General features: G+C 49.6%; 1 long non-coding RNA gene and 4 other non-coding genes across 5 annotated transcripts; 2 read left to right on the top strand and 3 right to left on the bottom strand.

The window, feature by feature from the left end:
* Nucleotides 1-4,433: 4,433 nt before the first annotated feature.
* Nucleotides 4,434-9,487, bottom strand: LOC140843097 (uncharacterized). Its single transcript, XR_012120558.1, has 2 exons — nucleotides 8,458-9,487; nucleotides 4,434-7,679 (listed from the first exon to the last, which is right to left on the bottom strand). It is a non-coding gene; the product is annotated as an uncharacterized lncRNA (long non-coding RNA).
* LOC140843304 (U1 spliceosomal RNA) lies at nucleotides 4,603-4,768 on the bottom strand. Its single transcript, XR_012120929.1, has one exon. It is a non-coding gene; the product is annotated as a U1 spliceosomal RNA (small nuclear RNA).
* Nucleotides 9,488-9,741: 254 nt separating the features above from the next.
* On the top strand, nucleotides 9,742-9,905 carry LOC140843326 (U1 spliceosomal RNA). Its single transcript, XR_012120939.1, has one exon. It is a non-coding gene; the product is annotated as a U1 spliceosomal RNA (small nuclear RNA).
* A 1,771-nt stretch (nucleotides 9,906-11,676) lies between these two features.
* TRNAY-GUA (transfer RNA tyrosine (anticodon GUA)) lies at nucleotides 11,677-11,766 on the bottom strand. The gene is given in 2 exon segments: nucleotides 11,677-11,712; nucleotides 11,730-11,766. It is a non-coding gene; the product is annotated as a tRNA-Tyr (tRNA).
* Nucleotides 11,767-15,564: 3,798 nt separating this feature from the next.
* Nucleotides 15,565-15,728, top strand: LOC140843328 (U1 spliceosomal RNA). The gene has a single exon (XR_012120941.1). It is a non-coding gene; the product is annotated as a U1 spliceosomal RNA (small nuclear RNA).
* Nucleotides 15,729-17,315: the final 1,587 nt, after the last annotated feature.

The following is a 17,315-nucleotide window of genomic DNA, read 5'->3' as shown; positions in this document are numbered from 1 at the left end:
TAGTATAGGGAGAGAGAGTTGGGACTATGTAAATACCCCATCACTTAACCAGCACTGACCGGCAGAACTTTGTGCAGTGACGGAAGTACTCTATAACCAGCTGTCCGGTGTGGTAGCCACTAGCCACACTAGTGGGTAGTGTGAAATGTGGGCCACGCCCCTGAGCCCCACTGAGTTTTTATTTAATGTCACTTAACAGAAATGTAGATTTTATGTAGCTTCGTGCGGCTAAGGACCACCGTATCGGCATTTCACCCCCACGCTGTGTTTTCATCCATTCATGATTTCTGTCGGAATCAGCTGTTGTTGTGATGGTTGCCCAGTGGTTGTTTTGTAATTCTGTCATTCTTTATAGTTATAGTTGACTTTCTACTCTGAGGAAGAGGTTTTTTTCCTTCACCCCCATCTACTTATCAGTGTAAACTAAATCTGTTTACATTTGTCTTTATGTATGTCTCTAAATTTGGACACCGGCTCACATGTTTTACAGATGGGTACTTGGGTATGAATTTTATAGAACACTTTTGTATGTGATCTTACTACTTTTATAAAAACTGCTGTGAACTGTGCTTATGTGTCTTTCAGTGGCTAAAAGAAAGTGAAAAGATCTTAGAGTCAGAAAACATTCAGTAGTTTAACTTGGTCACAGGGGGCATGTTTTGGAACATTGGAACATGCCAAATAATTCAAAACATTAATATTGGCTTAGATGGAATTTGTGGAAGACTGGCATGTGGAAAAGACTACTGTACGTGAAACAAGTTACATAGTTTTATATGTCTTTAAAGCTTTATTTGGCTGTTTCCAAAATGCTGATATCTTAACAAATTTGAAGTTACGTGGTTTCTAATACTGTACGTTTTCGGTGGTAAGACTCTTCCAAACTGTTTGGACTTCATAGTTTATTTTCCTTTCCTTTTTAGGGCAACCTACAGTTGTTGCAGAACTGCCTGGCAGTGTTAAATGGAGACACATAAGCCACATCCACCTTCTAGTTAAAAAGGGCTGCCTTCCTTCAGACTTTATTTTTGTTTTCTTACTGATATTAGGCATTTACTGCTCACTGGGAACAAAAGAAACAGCTGACAAAGTGCATCTCCTCTCCTGTGCGCTGAGAGCGGACGAGCGGTGCGGTGTGGTGCGGCGCGGCGGGCAGGTGCCGCCAGCCGGCGGGGTGGAACGCTGCACTCATGCGCCTGCGGGCGCCGCCGGACAGCGGCCAGAGGTTGTGCGAGCCACCTCCTTTGCAAAAGCCCGAAGTTCAGAGGGGGACAGCTTCTGTAACTGTTTATGAATAGTATTCCTTTTGGCTGCCAATCTTATTTACCTTTAAGTAATTTCTTAAGTTTAACCCTCTCAAAATACATTGTTCAAACAAGATAAAAATCGCCATTAACTTTTTTTGAGTTTTGCTTTTAAAAAAACCATGGTATATTGCCTTAGTTCACTCACATGTATCCATTTATGTAAGGCATCTTAATCAAACATATTTTTAATTCCTGAACATTTCTTAGACGTTTGGGGGCGTACCTTATGTAATCTTTATAATTTTGAAGAAAAGCAAATGCATTAGTATGTTTGCCTTAAACTTGTAGACTAACCCGACTATTGTCAAATAAACGGTGATGACAGTGATAGTTTTTAACTCTGTGGTCATTGTATCACTCTGAAATTTGGAGGAGCTATATAAATAGATTACTCCTATATCGTGCTTTACAGTGCAGGCCTTAGTATCCGTCTTTCTCTTTTCGTATGCCTTTTAAAATGGCATATTGCACCAAGTTCACCAATCCCTTTACAAAAGAATGAACTGCTTCTCTGTGTGCTTTTAACACTTCATAGAAGATGGGCAGAGGCAGGTTAGAGACAGCTATTTCTAAAATACCGGAGCGGAGAGTATGGTCTGTTGTGATGCCATCCCTACAGCTCAGCCACTTAATCCATGCAACGTACTGCCTTTGAGCCACTTGGTAGTTAGGCCAGTGTATAGATTTGGTCCGGGGGTGGGGGGGCGGGGTCTGCTATAGGGAACAGCACTTGTCGGGAAAGGACTTGGAATAAAAGGGTAGCAAAAGGATGCTAATTGTCAGTAGTTAAGGATTATTGGCCTTTCTATTGTGAATGAATATTGTCATTGCTGGTTTAAAATCGGACTGAGTGGTTGGGTTTATTCCACTGTCTTTGGGAAACCACAAGCATTTGGGTTGGCCACCCCTCCAGTGGGTTCCTTGTTTGTTGACGTTTTCCAAACTGTTAGGGAGACTGTCTGGTCTAGGTCTGATGGCTAGACTCGATGCTCCCAGCCATCCTCAGCAGCACGTGCTCTCGCCTCACTGGTGTGCTGGTTAATGTTTCTCTCTTCAGTTGACAGTGTATCCTGATGCCATTTGCTGATTTTTCTGTTGGCTGAGAGATCTGCTTTTTGTCCTTCGTGTCACCTTCGCTGGTGAAAATATGTCCATGTGATGCCCACCGGTTGGTGAACGTTGGACAGAGCCCTAGCTTCTGGATTTGGGTGCATTTCCTTCACTGTCTACCCGTGTAGCCTCAGGCAGGTTTGCTTGGCCTCACTCTGCCTCAGTTTGTCTACTGTAAGGGACATACTGACCTACCTCACAGGGATGTTGTGAGGATTAATAAATGTTGGTACAGTGCTTTGGAAATGTGAAGATGCTGTGTAAATGCAAACAGATCGCAAGTACAGGGCAAAAAGCTATACACAACGTTCCATGTACCCATCAGCTCATCTGTTTCTACCAAGGCGGTCTTTTTGGGGGGAAGGAGGTAGAGTGTCAGGTACATCCCTTGGCCCCTGGTTTATATTTTGAAAGTGCTTGTCGGGGTGGGTTGGGGGTAGGCTGGAAGCAGCAGTTCTATATTGAGTGACAGAGAGGTGGGTTGCTTAATAAATACACATGTAAATGAGTTGACCACACTCTCCCCCAGGACCTTATTAACACATGCAGAAAAGTAAACAATGTATGTTACTCTCTCAAGGGCATACATTTATTCCATAGCTCACTGCTAGTCGCTGACTTTAAAAAAAAAAAGAAAGAAAAGAAAGAAAAGAAAGAAAGAAAGAAAGAAAGGAAGGAAGGAAGGAAGGAAGGAAGGAAGAAAGAAAGAAAGGAAGGAAGGAAGGAAGGAAGGAAGGAAGAAAGGAAAGAAAGAAAGAAAAAAAGAAAAAAAGAAAGAAAGAAAGAAAGGAAGGAAGGAAGGAAGGAAGGAAGGAAGGAAGGAAGGAAGGAAGGAAGGAAGGAAGGAAGGAAGGAAAGAAAGAAAAGAAAGAAAAGAAAAAAAGAAAGAAAGAAAGAAAGAAAGAAGGAAGGAAGGAAGGAAGGAAGGAAGGGAGGGAGGGAGGGAGGGAGGGAGGGAGGGAGGGAGGGAGGGAGAGAGAGAGAGAGAGAGAGAGAGAGAGAGAGAGAGAGAGAGAAAGAGAGAAAGAAAGAAATAAAGAAAAAAAAAAAAAAAGAAAGAAAGAAAGAAAGAAGAAAGAAAGAAAGAAAGAAAGAAGAAAGAAAGAAAGAAAGAAAGAAAGAAAGAAAGAAAGAAAGAAGAAAGAAAGAAAGAAAAAGAAAGAAAGAAAGAAAGAAAGAAGATAAACAGCGCTGGATTGATTCACTGATGCTGAGTCGTGGCATTCTTAAACATTTATCTCATCCCGGGGGAACACAGAAGTGAAGCCGGAAGACGACCAGTGGCAGGGACAAAGCCGTGCATGGACAGTCTAAAAGTCTAGGGTTTCCCTCGGGTGATGGGCGATGCTTTATGCTCGGAGAGGGAGGAAGAGCGGCCCAAGCTGTGGGAATGTCCTGGGGAGTCAGCAGCAAGGTGGAAACCAAGGAAAAGTGAGAGATGAGGGACTTAATGCTGTGAGGGTGGAAGGATGGCAGAAGAAAATGAGTCAGCCTTGTAAGGCAAGTGAGGCGCAAAGACTGGATGACATGTCTATAACCTGGTTTGGGAAAGCTTGTACGACATTCTGAACGTTTTATAGCAAAACTATACAAGTTGAACTCGAACTAAATTCTGAAATAGGGCACTGCAGAAAATGGGGTAAAATAGGAGAGGGGGACAAGAGTGGTTGCTCAAACAAGAAAACTGCTGTGGCAGAATAGGGAGCGCTTCAAGGCTTTAAAACCAGCAAGTAAAACTACTTGAACGTCCATCTCCCCATCTCCCCATCTCCCCTCACGCTCACTCTCCTCACCCGTCTTAAGCGACGTGGAAAGAAAATCAGTGGGGGAGAGCTAGAGCTCTCTACAGTCCGTACGGTATAAAACCCTAGCTACGGAGGGCTAAAAAACACGAAGCAGTTTCGGGCTTAACCTTTCTTTCACCGCTGCTTCGTTCCCAGGCTGGACGCGGAGATCAACGCGCCGCCGGCCACCCTTTTTTTTTTTCTCCGCCCGCTCAGAGTGCTCCTCGGCAAAAAGCATGCGAAACGAAAAAGACACTAGGAAGTAAGAACTGCGACTGAAGAACTTAAGAAGCAAACGACGAAAACCCAGCACACACTCTTCGCGGTTAAGTGCTGGCAAAATGCAATAGGATCACGGGAAGCACATAACTGGAAAGCCGCCTCTATGGCCACCGTAAGATCAGGGGAGAGCGCGAACACAGTCCCCCCACTACCACAAGTGACGCAGTTGGGTTCTCCACTTACGGGGAAACCGCAGTGGTCAGCACAACCCGAATGCAACGGCTAGGCCTCGCCCTATGAAAAGCCATTTTCGTGATTGTGACATTTCCACCGCCAGAAGAGTACGGGCTTCCGTACTCGCCCACACTCAGTCCCTCACGCCCGCCGCGCTCTGTACACCCGGTCACTTCTCTCGCGCCGCCACCGCGCCGCAGCACCCCCGCACACACCCCGCCCCGCCCTTGCCCACCAGGCGACCCCGCCGCCGCGCTGGGCGGTGGCCGACGCGGGGCGTGCAGGTGCCGGTGGTGCAGGACCGGCAGCCTCCGCGCGCGTGCTCATCTGCATACGCCACGCCCAGTGCTGTCTGGACGCTCCTTTTTCTTCCACCCACCCTAACGAAGAGAGAGAGAGAGAGAGGCCCAGGAGAGGTCGGCTCTGACGCTCGTATTTAAAGTGAATATTCGTTTGTAGTTTCGATTGACGCCTGTGATTTACCTACTTTTTCTAGCCTTTACCCCACTGGGAAATCACAGTTGTTGGGGCTAGTTATCCTTCAGGAGGAGTTATGGTTTGTTTACTTTTTCTTTAAGCTGCCCTTGTGTCCACGAGCTGGTTAGGTTTGCTTGACCTCTAGGTTTCTCTAGATATGAGTCTTTTGACTATGTCAAGGAAAAAAAATAAAGTGCAAAACTGTAGGCAGTATGTTACCCTTTGGGCAAAACGTGAAAGGACGAAAATTAGCCACAGTCTTGCAAAAGAATCCCCAAGACTGATAAACCCGAACTGATGAAATTACCTACAGGAGTGAGTAGGAGAGAGTGACGCTTTTCTGAGTGTACCTTTCTATGCAATTTTGACTTTTGGAACTCTGATAATGTTTTACATATACATTTTTTTAAGTACAGGGGGAAAAGACCTTTCACACTGGCTATGAGCATAAATGAAACTATCTTCAATGACCCTCGTAAGCAGACTGAAATAGAAAAAATAATAATAATAGCCAACTGAAATGACTTTTGAATACAGTACATTGACTGTAAGCATGTTCAAGTCTAAGGACAAGAACTGCAAACAAATATTAAACTGTCCCGTGGCGGGTTTGGTTTTTATAGTCACGTGGTTGTAACGCCTCAGTAATAATTCTGTGTGCGCGCTGTGGGATTGTGCTGGTGGATAAACGGATGTTGGGAGTCAAAGTTCTCAGTGCTGGGGAAAGGAGATACGAATATGGTGTTGGGGGGCTGGGAGCAAGGAGGAAGCATGTGATGTTAAGTTGAAAATTGGAATTGAAGACGTCGTGTGTGGGATCATTATTTTTAGCAGATACAGATATGTTTAGGAACTACATGCATTGCCTAGCTCCATCTACTGAAGGGGCCTACAAGCAAAGAGCATACCTAGTGCCCTGATCTGGCTTTCTGTATGCCCTTCCCCAGAACTAGGTGACTTTTCAGGAGTTGTGGAAGGCACAAGATAAGCCTGGACCATCTTGTGCCAGTGAAGAAGGAAATGCCCCCAAAATCATATGGACATGTCAAAAGGACACAGTAGCTGATTTGAAGGGACTTTCATAGGCCCAATCAGACAACATGTGAGCATGAAAATAATTAAGAACAGTTATATGGACTATGAACACTGAATAAAATAACAACTGTGCGTTCATATTGATAGTACATAGAGAGGGAGGGAACGTTCTTCCTTATAATAGAATGCCAACCAATAAATGTAGAATGAACGATGGAATCAGGAAGTCAACATTTGGCAATCAGAATGCAGGAGTCAACAATGGATGCTAAACGCTATTGTGTGAAAGTTTGAGGAGGACAGGATATTTACGTATCCTCAAATTATCTCCATCAAAAGTGCTTAATAATTACAAAGGACAAATCTGATGAACACCTCCAGTGACAGATAGTTGCAGTACTGGCCCCATTTACCCACATGCTTCTGTGGTACCCTCCCATATTGACTTGGCTTGACTATGTGATTTGCTTCGGCTAACAGAACATTAGTAAATGTGAGGCAAGCAGAAAAATTGAGAAACACTTGCTGACTTGGACTTGCTCTCACGTACTGTCCTAAAACCACCATGAGAAGAAGCCTGGGTTAGTAGTCTACAGGAGGGTGAGGTCACAGGAGTAAGGATGAAACACGTCAGCTGAGGTCAGCTGAGGTCCCCTACCGACCAGGGCCCAAATGTCCCCCAAGCTGCCTGCAGCTGCCTGAGGGTTTCATCTGAGACCAGCAGAGCTGGCCAGCTGGGTCCAGCCAGACGTGCTGACTCAGAGAACTGTGAACAGATAAATCGATCGTTATTCTAAATCACGAAGTTTCAGGGTAATTTGTTACACAGCAACGGATAACTGATACACTCACTACCTTAATCAAGTGATCAATGTTAACAGCGCCAATAATTGAACAGGCGTCACGTGCCCCCAAGTGTGACGCCCAGAGGAGGACACTACATTGATTTGCTAGGGCTGTCGTAATAAAGTGCCATAAACTGGGTAGCTTAAAACAACAGAAATTATTCTCTCACAGTTCTGGAAACCAGAAGTCCAAAATCAGGGTGTCAGTAGGGCCGTGCTCCCTCTGAGACTCTGGGTAGAATATTTCCTTGCCTTCTGTCAGCTTCTAGTAACGGGAGTCAGCCCTTGGCTTGCAGCTACACCACTCCAGTCTCTGCTTCTGTCATCACATGGCATTCTCCTCTCGAGTCTCTGTCTTTCACGGCATTTTCTTCTTACAAGGACAACAATCACATTGGATTAGGGTGCATTCTGGTGACCTCACGTTGACTTGATTGTATCTGCGAAGATCCTATTTCTAAATTAGGTCGCATTCACAGGTATCGGGATTAGGACTTCAGCAAATTTTTTGGAGGGACACAAGTCAAACCATAGCGGACACGATCTCATTTATGCAGCCTTTGTGTCAAAAATGAATACCTTCATGTAATTATGATGAAACATAGGACAACCCCAAAACGGAAGGATAGTCTACAAAATAACTGGCTCGTCGTCTTCAAAAATGCCTGCATGATGAAATATAAAGAACAACCTGGGAACCATTTCAGGTTAAAGAGACATGACAAGTGAATGCAAAATGTGATTTTGAATGTTCTTTTGCTATAAAGGACATTATTGGGACAATTGATGGAAATGGAATAATGTCTATAGAGTAAATGATAATATTGTATCCCTGTTAATTTTTCTTTCTTTTTTGATAATTGTACTGGGGTTAGGTAAGAGAATTCTTTGTTTTTAGGAAATACACACTAGGAAAGGAAACTTCCTGGAGCAACCAACAATCAAACCTCCCTCCTCCCAACCCCTCCACACACACGCCCATTCCCTGACAGAAATGTCACGTTTCTGTTCACTTGATTTTCAGAGACCATGTAACACCCCTCCCTGGCCCACACATCTACCCCATAAATGGATGCCTGGCCCTGAAATTCTCTGTTCATTTTCCTGTCACTGTTGCAAGATTAGGTTACTACATAGAAGCAGACCTTGGAGATATTGCAAGTTAAGTTCCAGACCACCACAATAAAGCAAATGTCACAACAAAGCAATTCAAATGAATTTTCTGGTTTCTCAATGCATATAAAAGTTATGTTTACATTGTACTGTAGTCTGTTAAATGAGCAATAGCATTATATATAAAAGTACATCCCTTAATTGGAAAATACTTTATTGCTAAAAATTGCTAACCATCATCTGAGCTTTCAGCCAGTCATAATCACTGATCACAGATCAATATAACAAGTATAATCATAATGAAAAAGTCTGAAATATTGTGATAATTACCACCAAAATGTGACATGGAGAAACAAAGTGAGCAAATGCCATGGGGAAAATGGTGCTGATAGACTTGCTCCAGGCTTGCCACAAACCTTCAGATTTGTCGAAAACACAGTATCTACGAAGAATGATGAAGTGAGGTATGCCTGCAATCCTAAAGAAAGATCAAGAGAATGATTAGATCGTGAGAATGTTCGTCATGTGTGAAACAAGATGAAATTCTTGTGGTTCCCCACTGGTGGTCCCACAGGCAAGGAGAGCTGAGCAAGCTCTGGCGTCCCAAACCGGCCAGGACGACTCATGCTGTGTTGTGAAGATGCCACGCAGCTTCTCCCCTGTGTCAGCAAGGCTGTCGCAGCCCCTCACCCATGGCAGAGAGCAGAAACGGCCTGGGCCCCCTCAAAGAAGATGAGTTGGTTGGGAGTACGGTTCGCACCTCCTTGGTAGACTTCTCTAGGAGAATGATTAGCAGTCCTAATCTTTGCCTCCTCTCGCACTGAAATGTGTATAGTACGCTCTTTTAAGACCCTAACCAGATGTGCCCTTGACACGCTGCTTTGATACATTGATTAATGTAACCTCTTTCCTGCTCCTGTTGTATAAAAGTATAGAAGATGTTTCCAGACAAAAAAAAAAAAAAGCTTCTGAGCAATCTATTCGCAACTCTCGGATTGACTGTCCTCACAAGCTGTATGGTTCACAGTTAGACCTGAATAAACTCTCTTTAATACAATAACTGTGTTGATTTTGGTCAACGCGTGTTAAAGTGGTGATGAAACTCCGATCTTCGTATTTGATGTTTAATCGACACTTTTGCGTGTCATTTTTGCTGAAAGGAAGGTGAGACCAGACCTGAGCCCTGATCCGCCCCACCCTTGAGGGTGCTCAGCTGCCGCCAGGCGCCCCGAGATCCCCGTCTTCTCGGGTCTCGGCTTTTAGATCACGACCGGTCGCCGCGCCCAACTGCGCCCGCCGGGCCCCCGAGCCTCCGGCAGGTCTCCGCGGCCGCAGAGCGGGAGACGAGAAGCCGGGGACCCCGGCCCCCGCCCCATGGCAGGGGCGTGGTGCATGCAGATGAGCACGCGCGCGGAGGCTGCCGGTCCTGCCCCGCCGGCGCCTGCACGCCCCGCGTCGGCCACCGCCCAGCGCGGCGGCGGGGTCGCCTGGTGGGCAACGGCGGGACGAGGGGTGTGCGGGGGGGCTGCGGCGCGGCGGCGGCGCGAGGGAAGTGACCGTGTGTAAAGAGTGCGGCGGGCGTGAGGGAGTGCGTGGGGGCGAGCACCGCAACTCATACTTACCTGGCAGGGGAGATACCATGATCACGAAGGTGGTTTTCCCAGGGCGAGGCTTATCCATTGCACTCCGGATGTGCTGACCCCTGCGATTTCCCCAAATGTGGGAAACTCGACTGCATAATTTGTGGTAGTGGGGGACTGCGTTCGCGCTTTCCCCTGGTCCAAAGCGTTGAATATCAGACTTCGCTCACGTCCTTGCAGCCGGTCGTGCAGCATGAAAGCTGACGTGCTTTATTCTTTTGTTAATCGATTGTTAAGGTGTTTTGCGTTTCTGGTCGGCAGATTTCTCGTGTCGTCTTAGTTTCCTTTCAATGCTCGGTGTGGCCGGCCTTTAACCAGCAACTTCAGTGTCACTTAGGCACGAGGGAGCGGTTCTTACAAAAAATGCTTTAGTAACTTGAATGACCTACTGAATCAAACTGAACATTTCGACTCTATTCTCGGTTGATTTATACCTACACACAAGTTTGAGAAGCCGTGATCTCACTTTACTTTCTTGTCCAGCTCTAACCACTGGACTTACTTTAACGAGATCTGGTGCTCCTGTCTTATTTTATTGACTGCTCTGCTGCATCCAGTAGTTCGCACTTGGGTCAGTGATGATGGATAGGAAAGGCTGAGACTGCAAGCGGGGCGACCAGGGAGGAGTTTGTTAGGGGAGGAGACGCAACGCAGTCTCCTTTCTGAAGGGCGGAACCAGAAACGAAAAAGAGCTTGTGGGTTCAGAGGTCAGGGGAGGACAGCGGCTGGACACCCCCGAGGCTTCAGGGGGCCTGACGCCCATCGAGAGTCCTCTCCGTGATGCGCTCCAACTACACATCCACTCCCTGGAGTTTCCTTCCCACAGGAGGGACGTGAGCAACTCTCTGGCCTTCTTTCTGCACCCACACCTCCACCCCTGCCCCGGCGTCGTCCCCAAGGTGAATGAAGCCCTCCCTCTCGGTGAAAGCCCGGCCCATTTCCTCCTCGGTGCTTGCTCTCTGGTTGGGCCTCAGCATCTTCCCCTACAGGCCCTGCCGATTCAGCGGTAAGAGCTCAGGCCAGTGGCCTGTGTTAAGAAGGTGAATCCGCGTGCCCCTCCATCATGACAGCTGCCCACCTCCCACCTCCCACCTCCACCCCCACCCGCCACCCTCAGCCCCATCGGGCCCCACTGTCAGGGCTCACTCTGAGCTCTTAAGTCCGCTCTAAGTCATCTGCCGCTCTCTTCCTCTGCCTCGATGCAAGCGCGCGATTGGCAATGGCTTGGAAAAATCTCAGGGTGGCAGTTCTGACCCACAAGTAGATTAAGCCAGACTGGAAGAGGGTTTTCTGTCTCCGTATAGGTCTATCTATTTCTGAACCCTTTGAGAGACACAGGGAACGGGCGGTGTAGGGATGGGGGGAGGGGCAGGGGCGGGGGTGCGGGTGCGGGGGTGGGGGCGAGGCGGCGAGAGAGACTGCAAGTGGGAGAGACAGTTGGCAGTGATCATCCTCCGCGAAGGCAGAGCAGGAGACTGAGACCGAGGTTGAGGGTTTTCGTGAAGGATGCCATGGTTGTCCGTGACCAGTGTGATGGCCTGTATGCCTGTCAGCCTCCAGGGCTTGCCATGGGCAGATCCTCTTTGCCCGCCTGTTTGGCAGGGCATCTGTCGACGGTGAGCAGAGCCGTGGTGGCAGAGCCCGCGCGCTGGAGCGCGAGCGGGAGCGGGAGCCGGAGCCGGAGCCGGAGCGGCAGCGGCGGGTGAGAATAAAAGTGGAAGGGGCGCGGGATGTGGCGCGCCTGCGCGGCAAGGCAGGAGCAACGCGGCGAACCGCTAGGCGCCGCAGGGCATGTGCTCGCGCACCGCGGGAAGCGGGCGCAGGTGCTTGTCGCGACGACAGCACGCGAGTGGCCGACTTGGGCCTGTAGGAGTGAGTCTGCTGCGGAGCCGCAAAAGCAGCGGGCACCTCCTTCGAGCCGGAATCGAACCAGCGACCTAAGGATGACCGCACGGGTCCACTCTACAGTCCTCCGCTCTGCCAGCTGAGCTATCGAAGGGCGCACGTTGGCCTGCCCGGGTCATTACTTTTTCTGGAAATGACGGAGGCCAAGACGCTGGAGCGCCCCAGACCCAACGCGCCTTGGCTTTTGGTCGCAGGCCCCCCTCCGGATAGAGCCGCGCACAACCGCCACAGCGCCCCTGTCCCGGCGGGCGGAGCCAGTCCTCTGCGTGGCTGCTGCTGCCCGGGCTTGGCAGTGGCCTGGCATCCCAGCACCACGACTTTCAGGATGCCTCGGCCGGGGCTCTCGCCTCTCGCCTCCTTTCCCCTCCCCGAGCCCCTTTCTACATTTGGGGATGACATTGGTCCGTGGCCAGAAGGCGGCCGAGAGGGGCAGGCGGGGAGCGTAGGCGAAACGGATGCGTGGGCCCGGCGGGGGAGGACACGAGGAGAACCCGCTAGGATGGGCCCTGGGTAGGCACTGCGAACCGCCTAGCTACCTGCTTTTTTAATTTTTTTATTTCATTTCACTTATTATATATATACTTGTTTGTAGATTGGCGGCATTTATTATAAAAAGCTGGTACTCATACACACAGACTAGTAAGAACTTAAAATTCATACATTTACTTCATACTTTTAGCTTGACCTTCTAGTAAATCTTCAGCGTTGCTGATTTTGGCCGCTATAGATAGGGAGATCCTCCCTTGTCTGGGTGATTTAAAAGCATAATTCGTCGATGATCATCTCTTCTTATTTTTCCTTTGTTGGCAGTAGGGCTTACAACCGGTATGAATGCCGCTTCCCCACCTGCTGTTTTTAAATGTCTTTCATGGAAATAATCCTTATACCAATTCTTTATCTTTTTTTTTTTTTTTTTTTCCTGGTGTGGCAAATACTGGCACCATTCAAAGCCATCATCTTGCCTGGATTATGCAAGTCTCCTGCAGAGCCCAGCTCCGCAATCCCGCCGAACCTGAGAGGGGTGGGTGGGAGATGCAAGAAAAACACAAGAGACCGATGTTGGGACCAGGAGGTCGGTCCACGGCCCGCTGACGGCGGACCAGTGGCGCAGTTTTAATTCTATGCACAGTTTATGTACCCACGGCTCACTTCCGTGTGCCGCCCACAATGGTCTCACTTCCGTGCTGATCTCGGAAGCTCTTCTTCTTGTAGCCTTTTAAGCTTAGCTGCCTGCAGCTACTCTTGTACCTCCGCTTAACGGGGGTGGGGGTGGTGCTGCTGGCAGGTAGTTGCCTGAGCGGAACCTGCGGCATGTGGCGGCCGTGCCTCTCACATCCGGCTCTCCACAGTCTCCTGATACCCCAGCTTTCGCCACCCTTGCAGCCAGAGCGATTTTTATTTGGCGGGGGACAGTCAGATCAAGCCACTCCTCCGCTGAAAACCAAAACCTCTGGCTCTCAGATTTTAAAGCCTTCCCACGGTCTACAAGACTCTCATGACCTTACGCCGACCCAGTCACTTCTCTGACTTAATTTTGTACAAGTTTTTAATTTTGCCCTGGACACGGGGCCTCCTTGCTATTCTCCAAACACAGTCCTTCCTGCCCCGGGCCTCTGCTCTAGCCGATCTTTGTGCTAGGGACGCTCTTCTCCCAGATACCCCCATGACCAACTCCCTCACCTCCTCCAAGCCTTTACTCACAGGGCACCTTCTCAATGGCGGACCCTTCTCACCACCCAGTTTAACACAGCAACCTGCTCCTTACTCGACTCTAGGTCCCCCTTCTCTCCTCCCTTTCTTCTGTTTTCACAGCACTTAACACCTAACATACACCTATGGTAAATTTACCTGTTGATCTTCTCCCATCCCCACGCCCCTTCTCTAAAATATGAGCACCCAGCGGCCTTTTGGTTCCCAAATTCCCGAACACAGGGCATGCACTCAGGAAAGTTGCTGGGTGGGCAAATCTAAATTTCAGTGCCATCAGAGGAGATCAGAACCCAAGAAGCCAGGGTTCAGCCAGGGGAAGGTGCAGACTTATCTTGTCTGATCACAAAGCAGAGACTTTCTTAAGCTGAGAACTGCAGAACTCTCTGCACATACCAAGGCATCCAAACCGTTTCCCGCACCAAGAGATTGGACCAGACTCTAGCATGGCTTCTGGCAGCATAAGACCCCGTCCCTAAAACTGACCTCCTGTAACTCCGGGGAGAGGAAATCCCGGGACAAAATTACCTCTAAAACCGAAATCAGTCAAGGGGAGAAATAAAGTTTCCGTTTATTGCTTACAAACTGCAGCCCGGGGCCCTCTCTCTTTCCTGCTCCGGCAGAAGCAAAACCCGCACCCCCTCTAACCTCTGAGGTTGAGATAAATCCTTGGTTGCCCCGGTAATTACCCATTGATAATGGAGATGAACGTTTCTCCACCCCTGAGGAACACCTGTGGATATGCAGATGCACTAAAGCCAGGCGAGATACTCTGGAAATATTACAATTTTACCCACACACCTCCGTCCCCCAAACGCCTGCCTGACACGGGGCCCTGACCTCCTTTTCTTAAGAGCATTTATTTAAAAGTGCTCACAGTTGTGAAGCTGGAGCTCTTACAACTCCAAAGTGCGTCCCTCAAGGACTGAGGGCCGTTCCTTTGAAATGCCAACAGGAAGGAGACTCGGGCCTCTGTCTCCCAGTCTCCGTGGGAGGACCCACAGCATCCTAGCTTCAGGAACTGCAGGCTAACAAACACAGCTGGCCTCGGTGTGTTTCTACTGAACAACCCTTTGTGGTTTTTCCCTTCTCTGGCTCTGCTGAGCCGCCTCCCTCTCATTCTCCCTTTAAAACGCGCCCAAGTCACCTCTGCTCAAATCGGAATGGAACGCGGCTCTCCCCCTACAGCCCCCCCGCCCTCCCCCGTCAGTAGTGGTGGAATACAAATCTGTTTTCACCCCTTTAATTACTGTCTGCGGTGTTTACCTTTGACAGAGTCCGAGTCAAGAAAGGGCCAGAGGGCACGCACGTTGTGCGGCCACCCTGTGTGCGTGCTGGGGGCAGTGCGGGGGGGAGGAGGCCGAAGGGCGCCTGACCCCGACCTCGGGCTCCCGAGGGACACCCGGCTGGCTTTAGCCTGTTTTTTTCTCTCTTCAAATCTTCGAATCCTGGTGCTCGCAGCAGGGTCGCTAAATTAGGCTACTGCATATTCTGAAGCACTTGGTGTCGCTTTTACTCAGAAAGACACCATGGATAAACATTACCACGATTTCTTACTGAGGCGACTCAGCACTTGAGGTCGACCGGGCAGAAAGGCCTTTCCTGAGTTTTCGATGACTCGAAGGTGAGTTTGAGCAGGCGAGGGCAAAAACGGGCTGAAACTTTCTTTCTGCAGAAGGGAAGGTGAGCCCAAACCCGAGCCCTGAATCCGCCCCCCCCGCCACCCTTCGGCGGCGCTCAGCTGGCCCGGCGCCCCGAGATCCGCGTCTCTTCTCAGGTCTCGGTTCCAGGTCGCGGCCCGTCGCCCCGCCCAACTGCGCCCGCCGGGCCCCGGAGCCTCCGGCGGGTCTCCGGCAGGGAGTGTGGGCGGGCTGGGGATTCGTAGGTCCCCGGTCGCAGAGTGAGAGACGGGAGGCCGGGAACCCCGGCCCCCACGGCCCCGCCACGGTAAGGGCGTGGCGAATGCAGATGAGCACGCGCGCGGAGGCTGCCGGTCCTGCCCCGCCGGCGCCTGCACGCCCCGCGTCGGCCACCGCCCAGCGCGGCGGCGGGGTCGCCTGGTGGGCAACGGCGGGACGAGGGGTGTGCGGGGGGGGCTGCGGCGCGGCGGCGGCGCGAGGGAAGTGACCGTGTGTGAAGAGCGCGGCGGGCGTGAGGGAGTGCGTGTGGGCGAGCACCGCAACTCATACTTACCTGGCAGGGGAGATACCATGATCACGAAGGTGGTTTTCCCAGGGCGAGGCTTATCCATTGCACTCCGGATGTGCTGACCCCTGCGATTTCCCCAAATGTGGGAAACTTGACTGCATAATTTGTGGTAGTGGGGGACTGCGTTCGCGCTTTCCCCTGGTTTCGCTGGGTATATAAAGTCAGACTGTTTTGCGTGCGGAGTAAACGATGCTTTTTGTCTATGTGATAGCTTGAGGTGCTTTGGCTTTCTCCCGCCCGCGTCTGCCGTGTTCTGCGGCTCCGGGCTCCGCTCCTGAGTTCCTGGAGGGCTTTTCAATTTCACCGTCTTACGTTTGTAGGAGCTCCGCCTTTCCGCGAGTACGATTCACGCGGGAATTTGGGCGGCTGGGGCGGCTGGGGCGGCTGGGGCGGCTGGGGCGGCTGGGGCGGCTGGGGCGGCTGGGGCGGCTGGGGCGGCTGGGGCGGCTGGGGCGGCTGGGGCGGGTTGGTCTTGGAGTGCCGGATTCGGGAACGAGAAGTGCGGGTGAAATGAAGAAGGGAGCGAGCCGGGCGAGTCAAAAGTTAGGATTCTACTATGAATCGATAGCGTGCTTGCCCTGGGCGCTTCGAAGCTTCGGCAGCACTTGCCGCACTTTTTGGTAAAGGCTCAAGCTTTTTACCTTGGGTCATTTATTTGCTGTCAAGTGAAAGAAAAAGCAGTTGGATTCATGCTTCCCGTGTGAAGCCAACACGCAGGAGGAGGACTGGACGCTATGCTTTCTGGAAATAACTGACGTTGAGTACTGAACTCAGTTCAATTTCATTTCACTTTGCACTCCCAGTATATGGACACGGTCTGGATTTAAGGCCAACAACGTAATTATTGGTAATTACTGGAAGTGCCAAAAGTGGGACCATCCATCATTGCTACTTTTTATATTAATACCAGAGTAAAAGTAGTATGTATCCAAATACCCTAAATGTGACAAGAAATGTCTTAACTGCCTTGACTGGAGCAGGCTCTTTATAGCAGAAAAGAATCTTCTTTTAACTATACTGCAAGAGAACTGTAGGGGTACAACCCCACTAATGACTAACTTGTTCTCACCCTGACTATGGTAGGACTGTGATACTCAGTATAACTACAGATGGCCATAAGGATGGTGATGCTAAATTACAAACTGGATGGCCCCTGATCATGTCTCTCAGTCCTGTCTGCTGTCTTCTTAACTACGGTGTGTCTCTCTCTGTGTGTGTGATAAGGGCACCTTGGATGTGAAATCTGGACTGACATAAGGTGGACTCTGGCCTTACAGCAAGGGGCACACAAATGTACCCCAGGCAGAGAAGATAGTTCAGTTACCATCTAATGAAGTCATGCATTCATCCCCAATTCCTCTCCCCAAGAGATGATTTGAGGCTGTAAAGATAAAGGGATGTGGGGGACCAGAGGTGTAGAGACAGCAGAGAGGAGGAAGTGGGCTGTGTTGAGAGAAACTGCCATTCTCGTATTTCCTCTTGCATTTTTGTCAGTCGTTCCTTGTGTCTGTCCAAATAAAGTTTAACTTTCCCCTTAGAAGGGTACTAATCCTATAAATACCATAATTTGCTTCGGATGAGTGCCTTCTAAGAACCTCTGCAAATACATTAATTTATCTAAACAGGGAACCATCTTCAGGCCACTGAGAGTCTGGATTCTCATATGCATAACCATTCCAAATGTGTGTGAGAGACTAGCCATTTAACAGAAAACACCTGCCTGCAATA

This window comes from Manis javanica, chromosome 8 (genome assembly GCF_040802235.1).
Source record: "Manis javanica isolate MJ-LG chromosome 8, MJ_LKY, whole genome shotgun sequence".
Taxonomy (NCBI): domain Eukaryota; kingdom Metazoa; phylum Chordata; class Mammalia; order Pholidota; family Manidae; genus Manis; species Manis javanica.
This window is presented reverse-complemented; position numbering and strand designations above follow the sequence as displayed.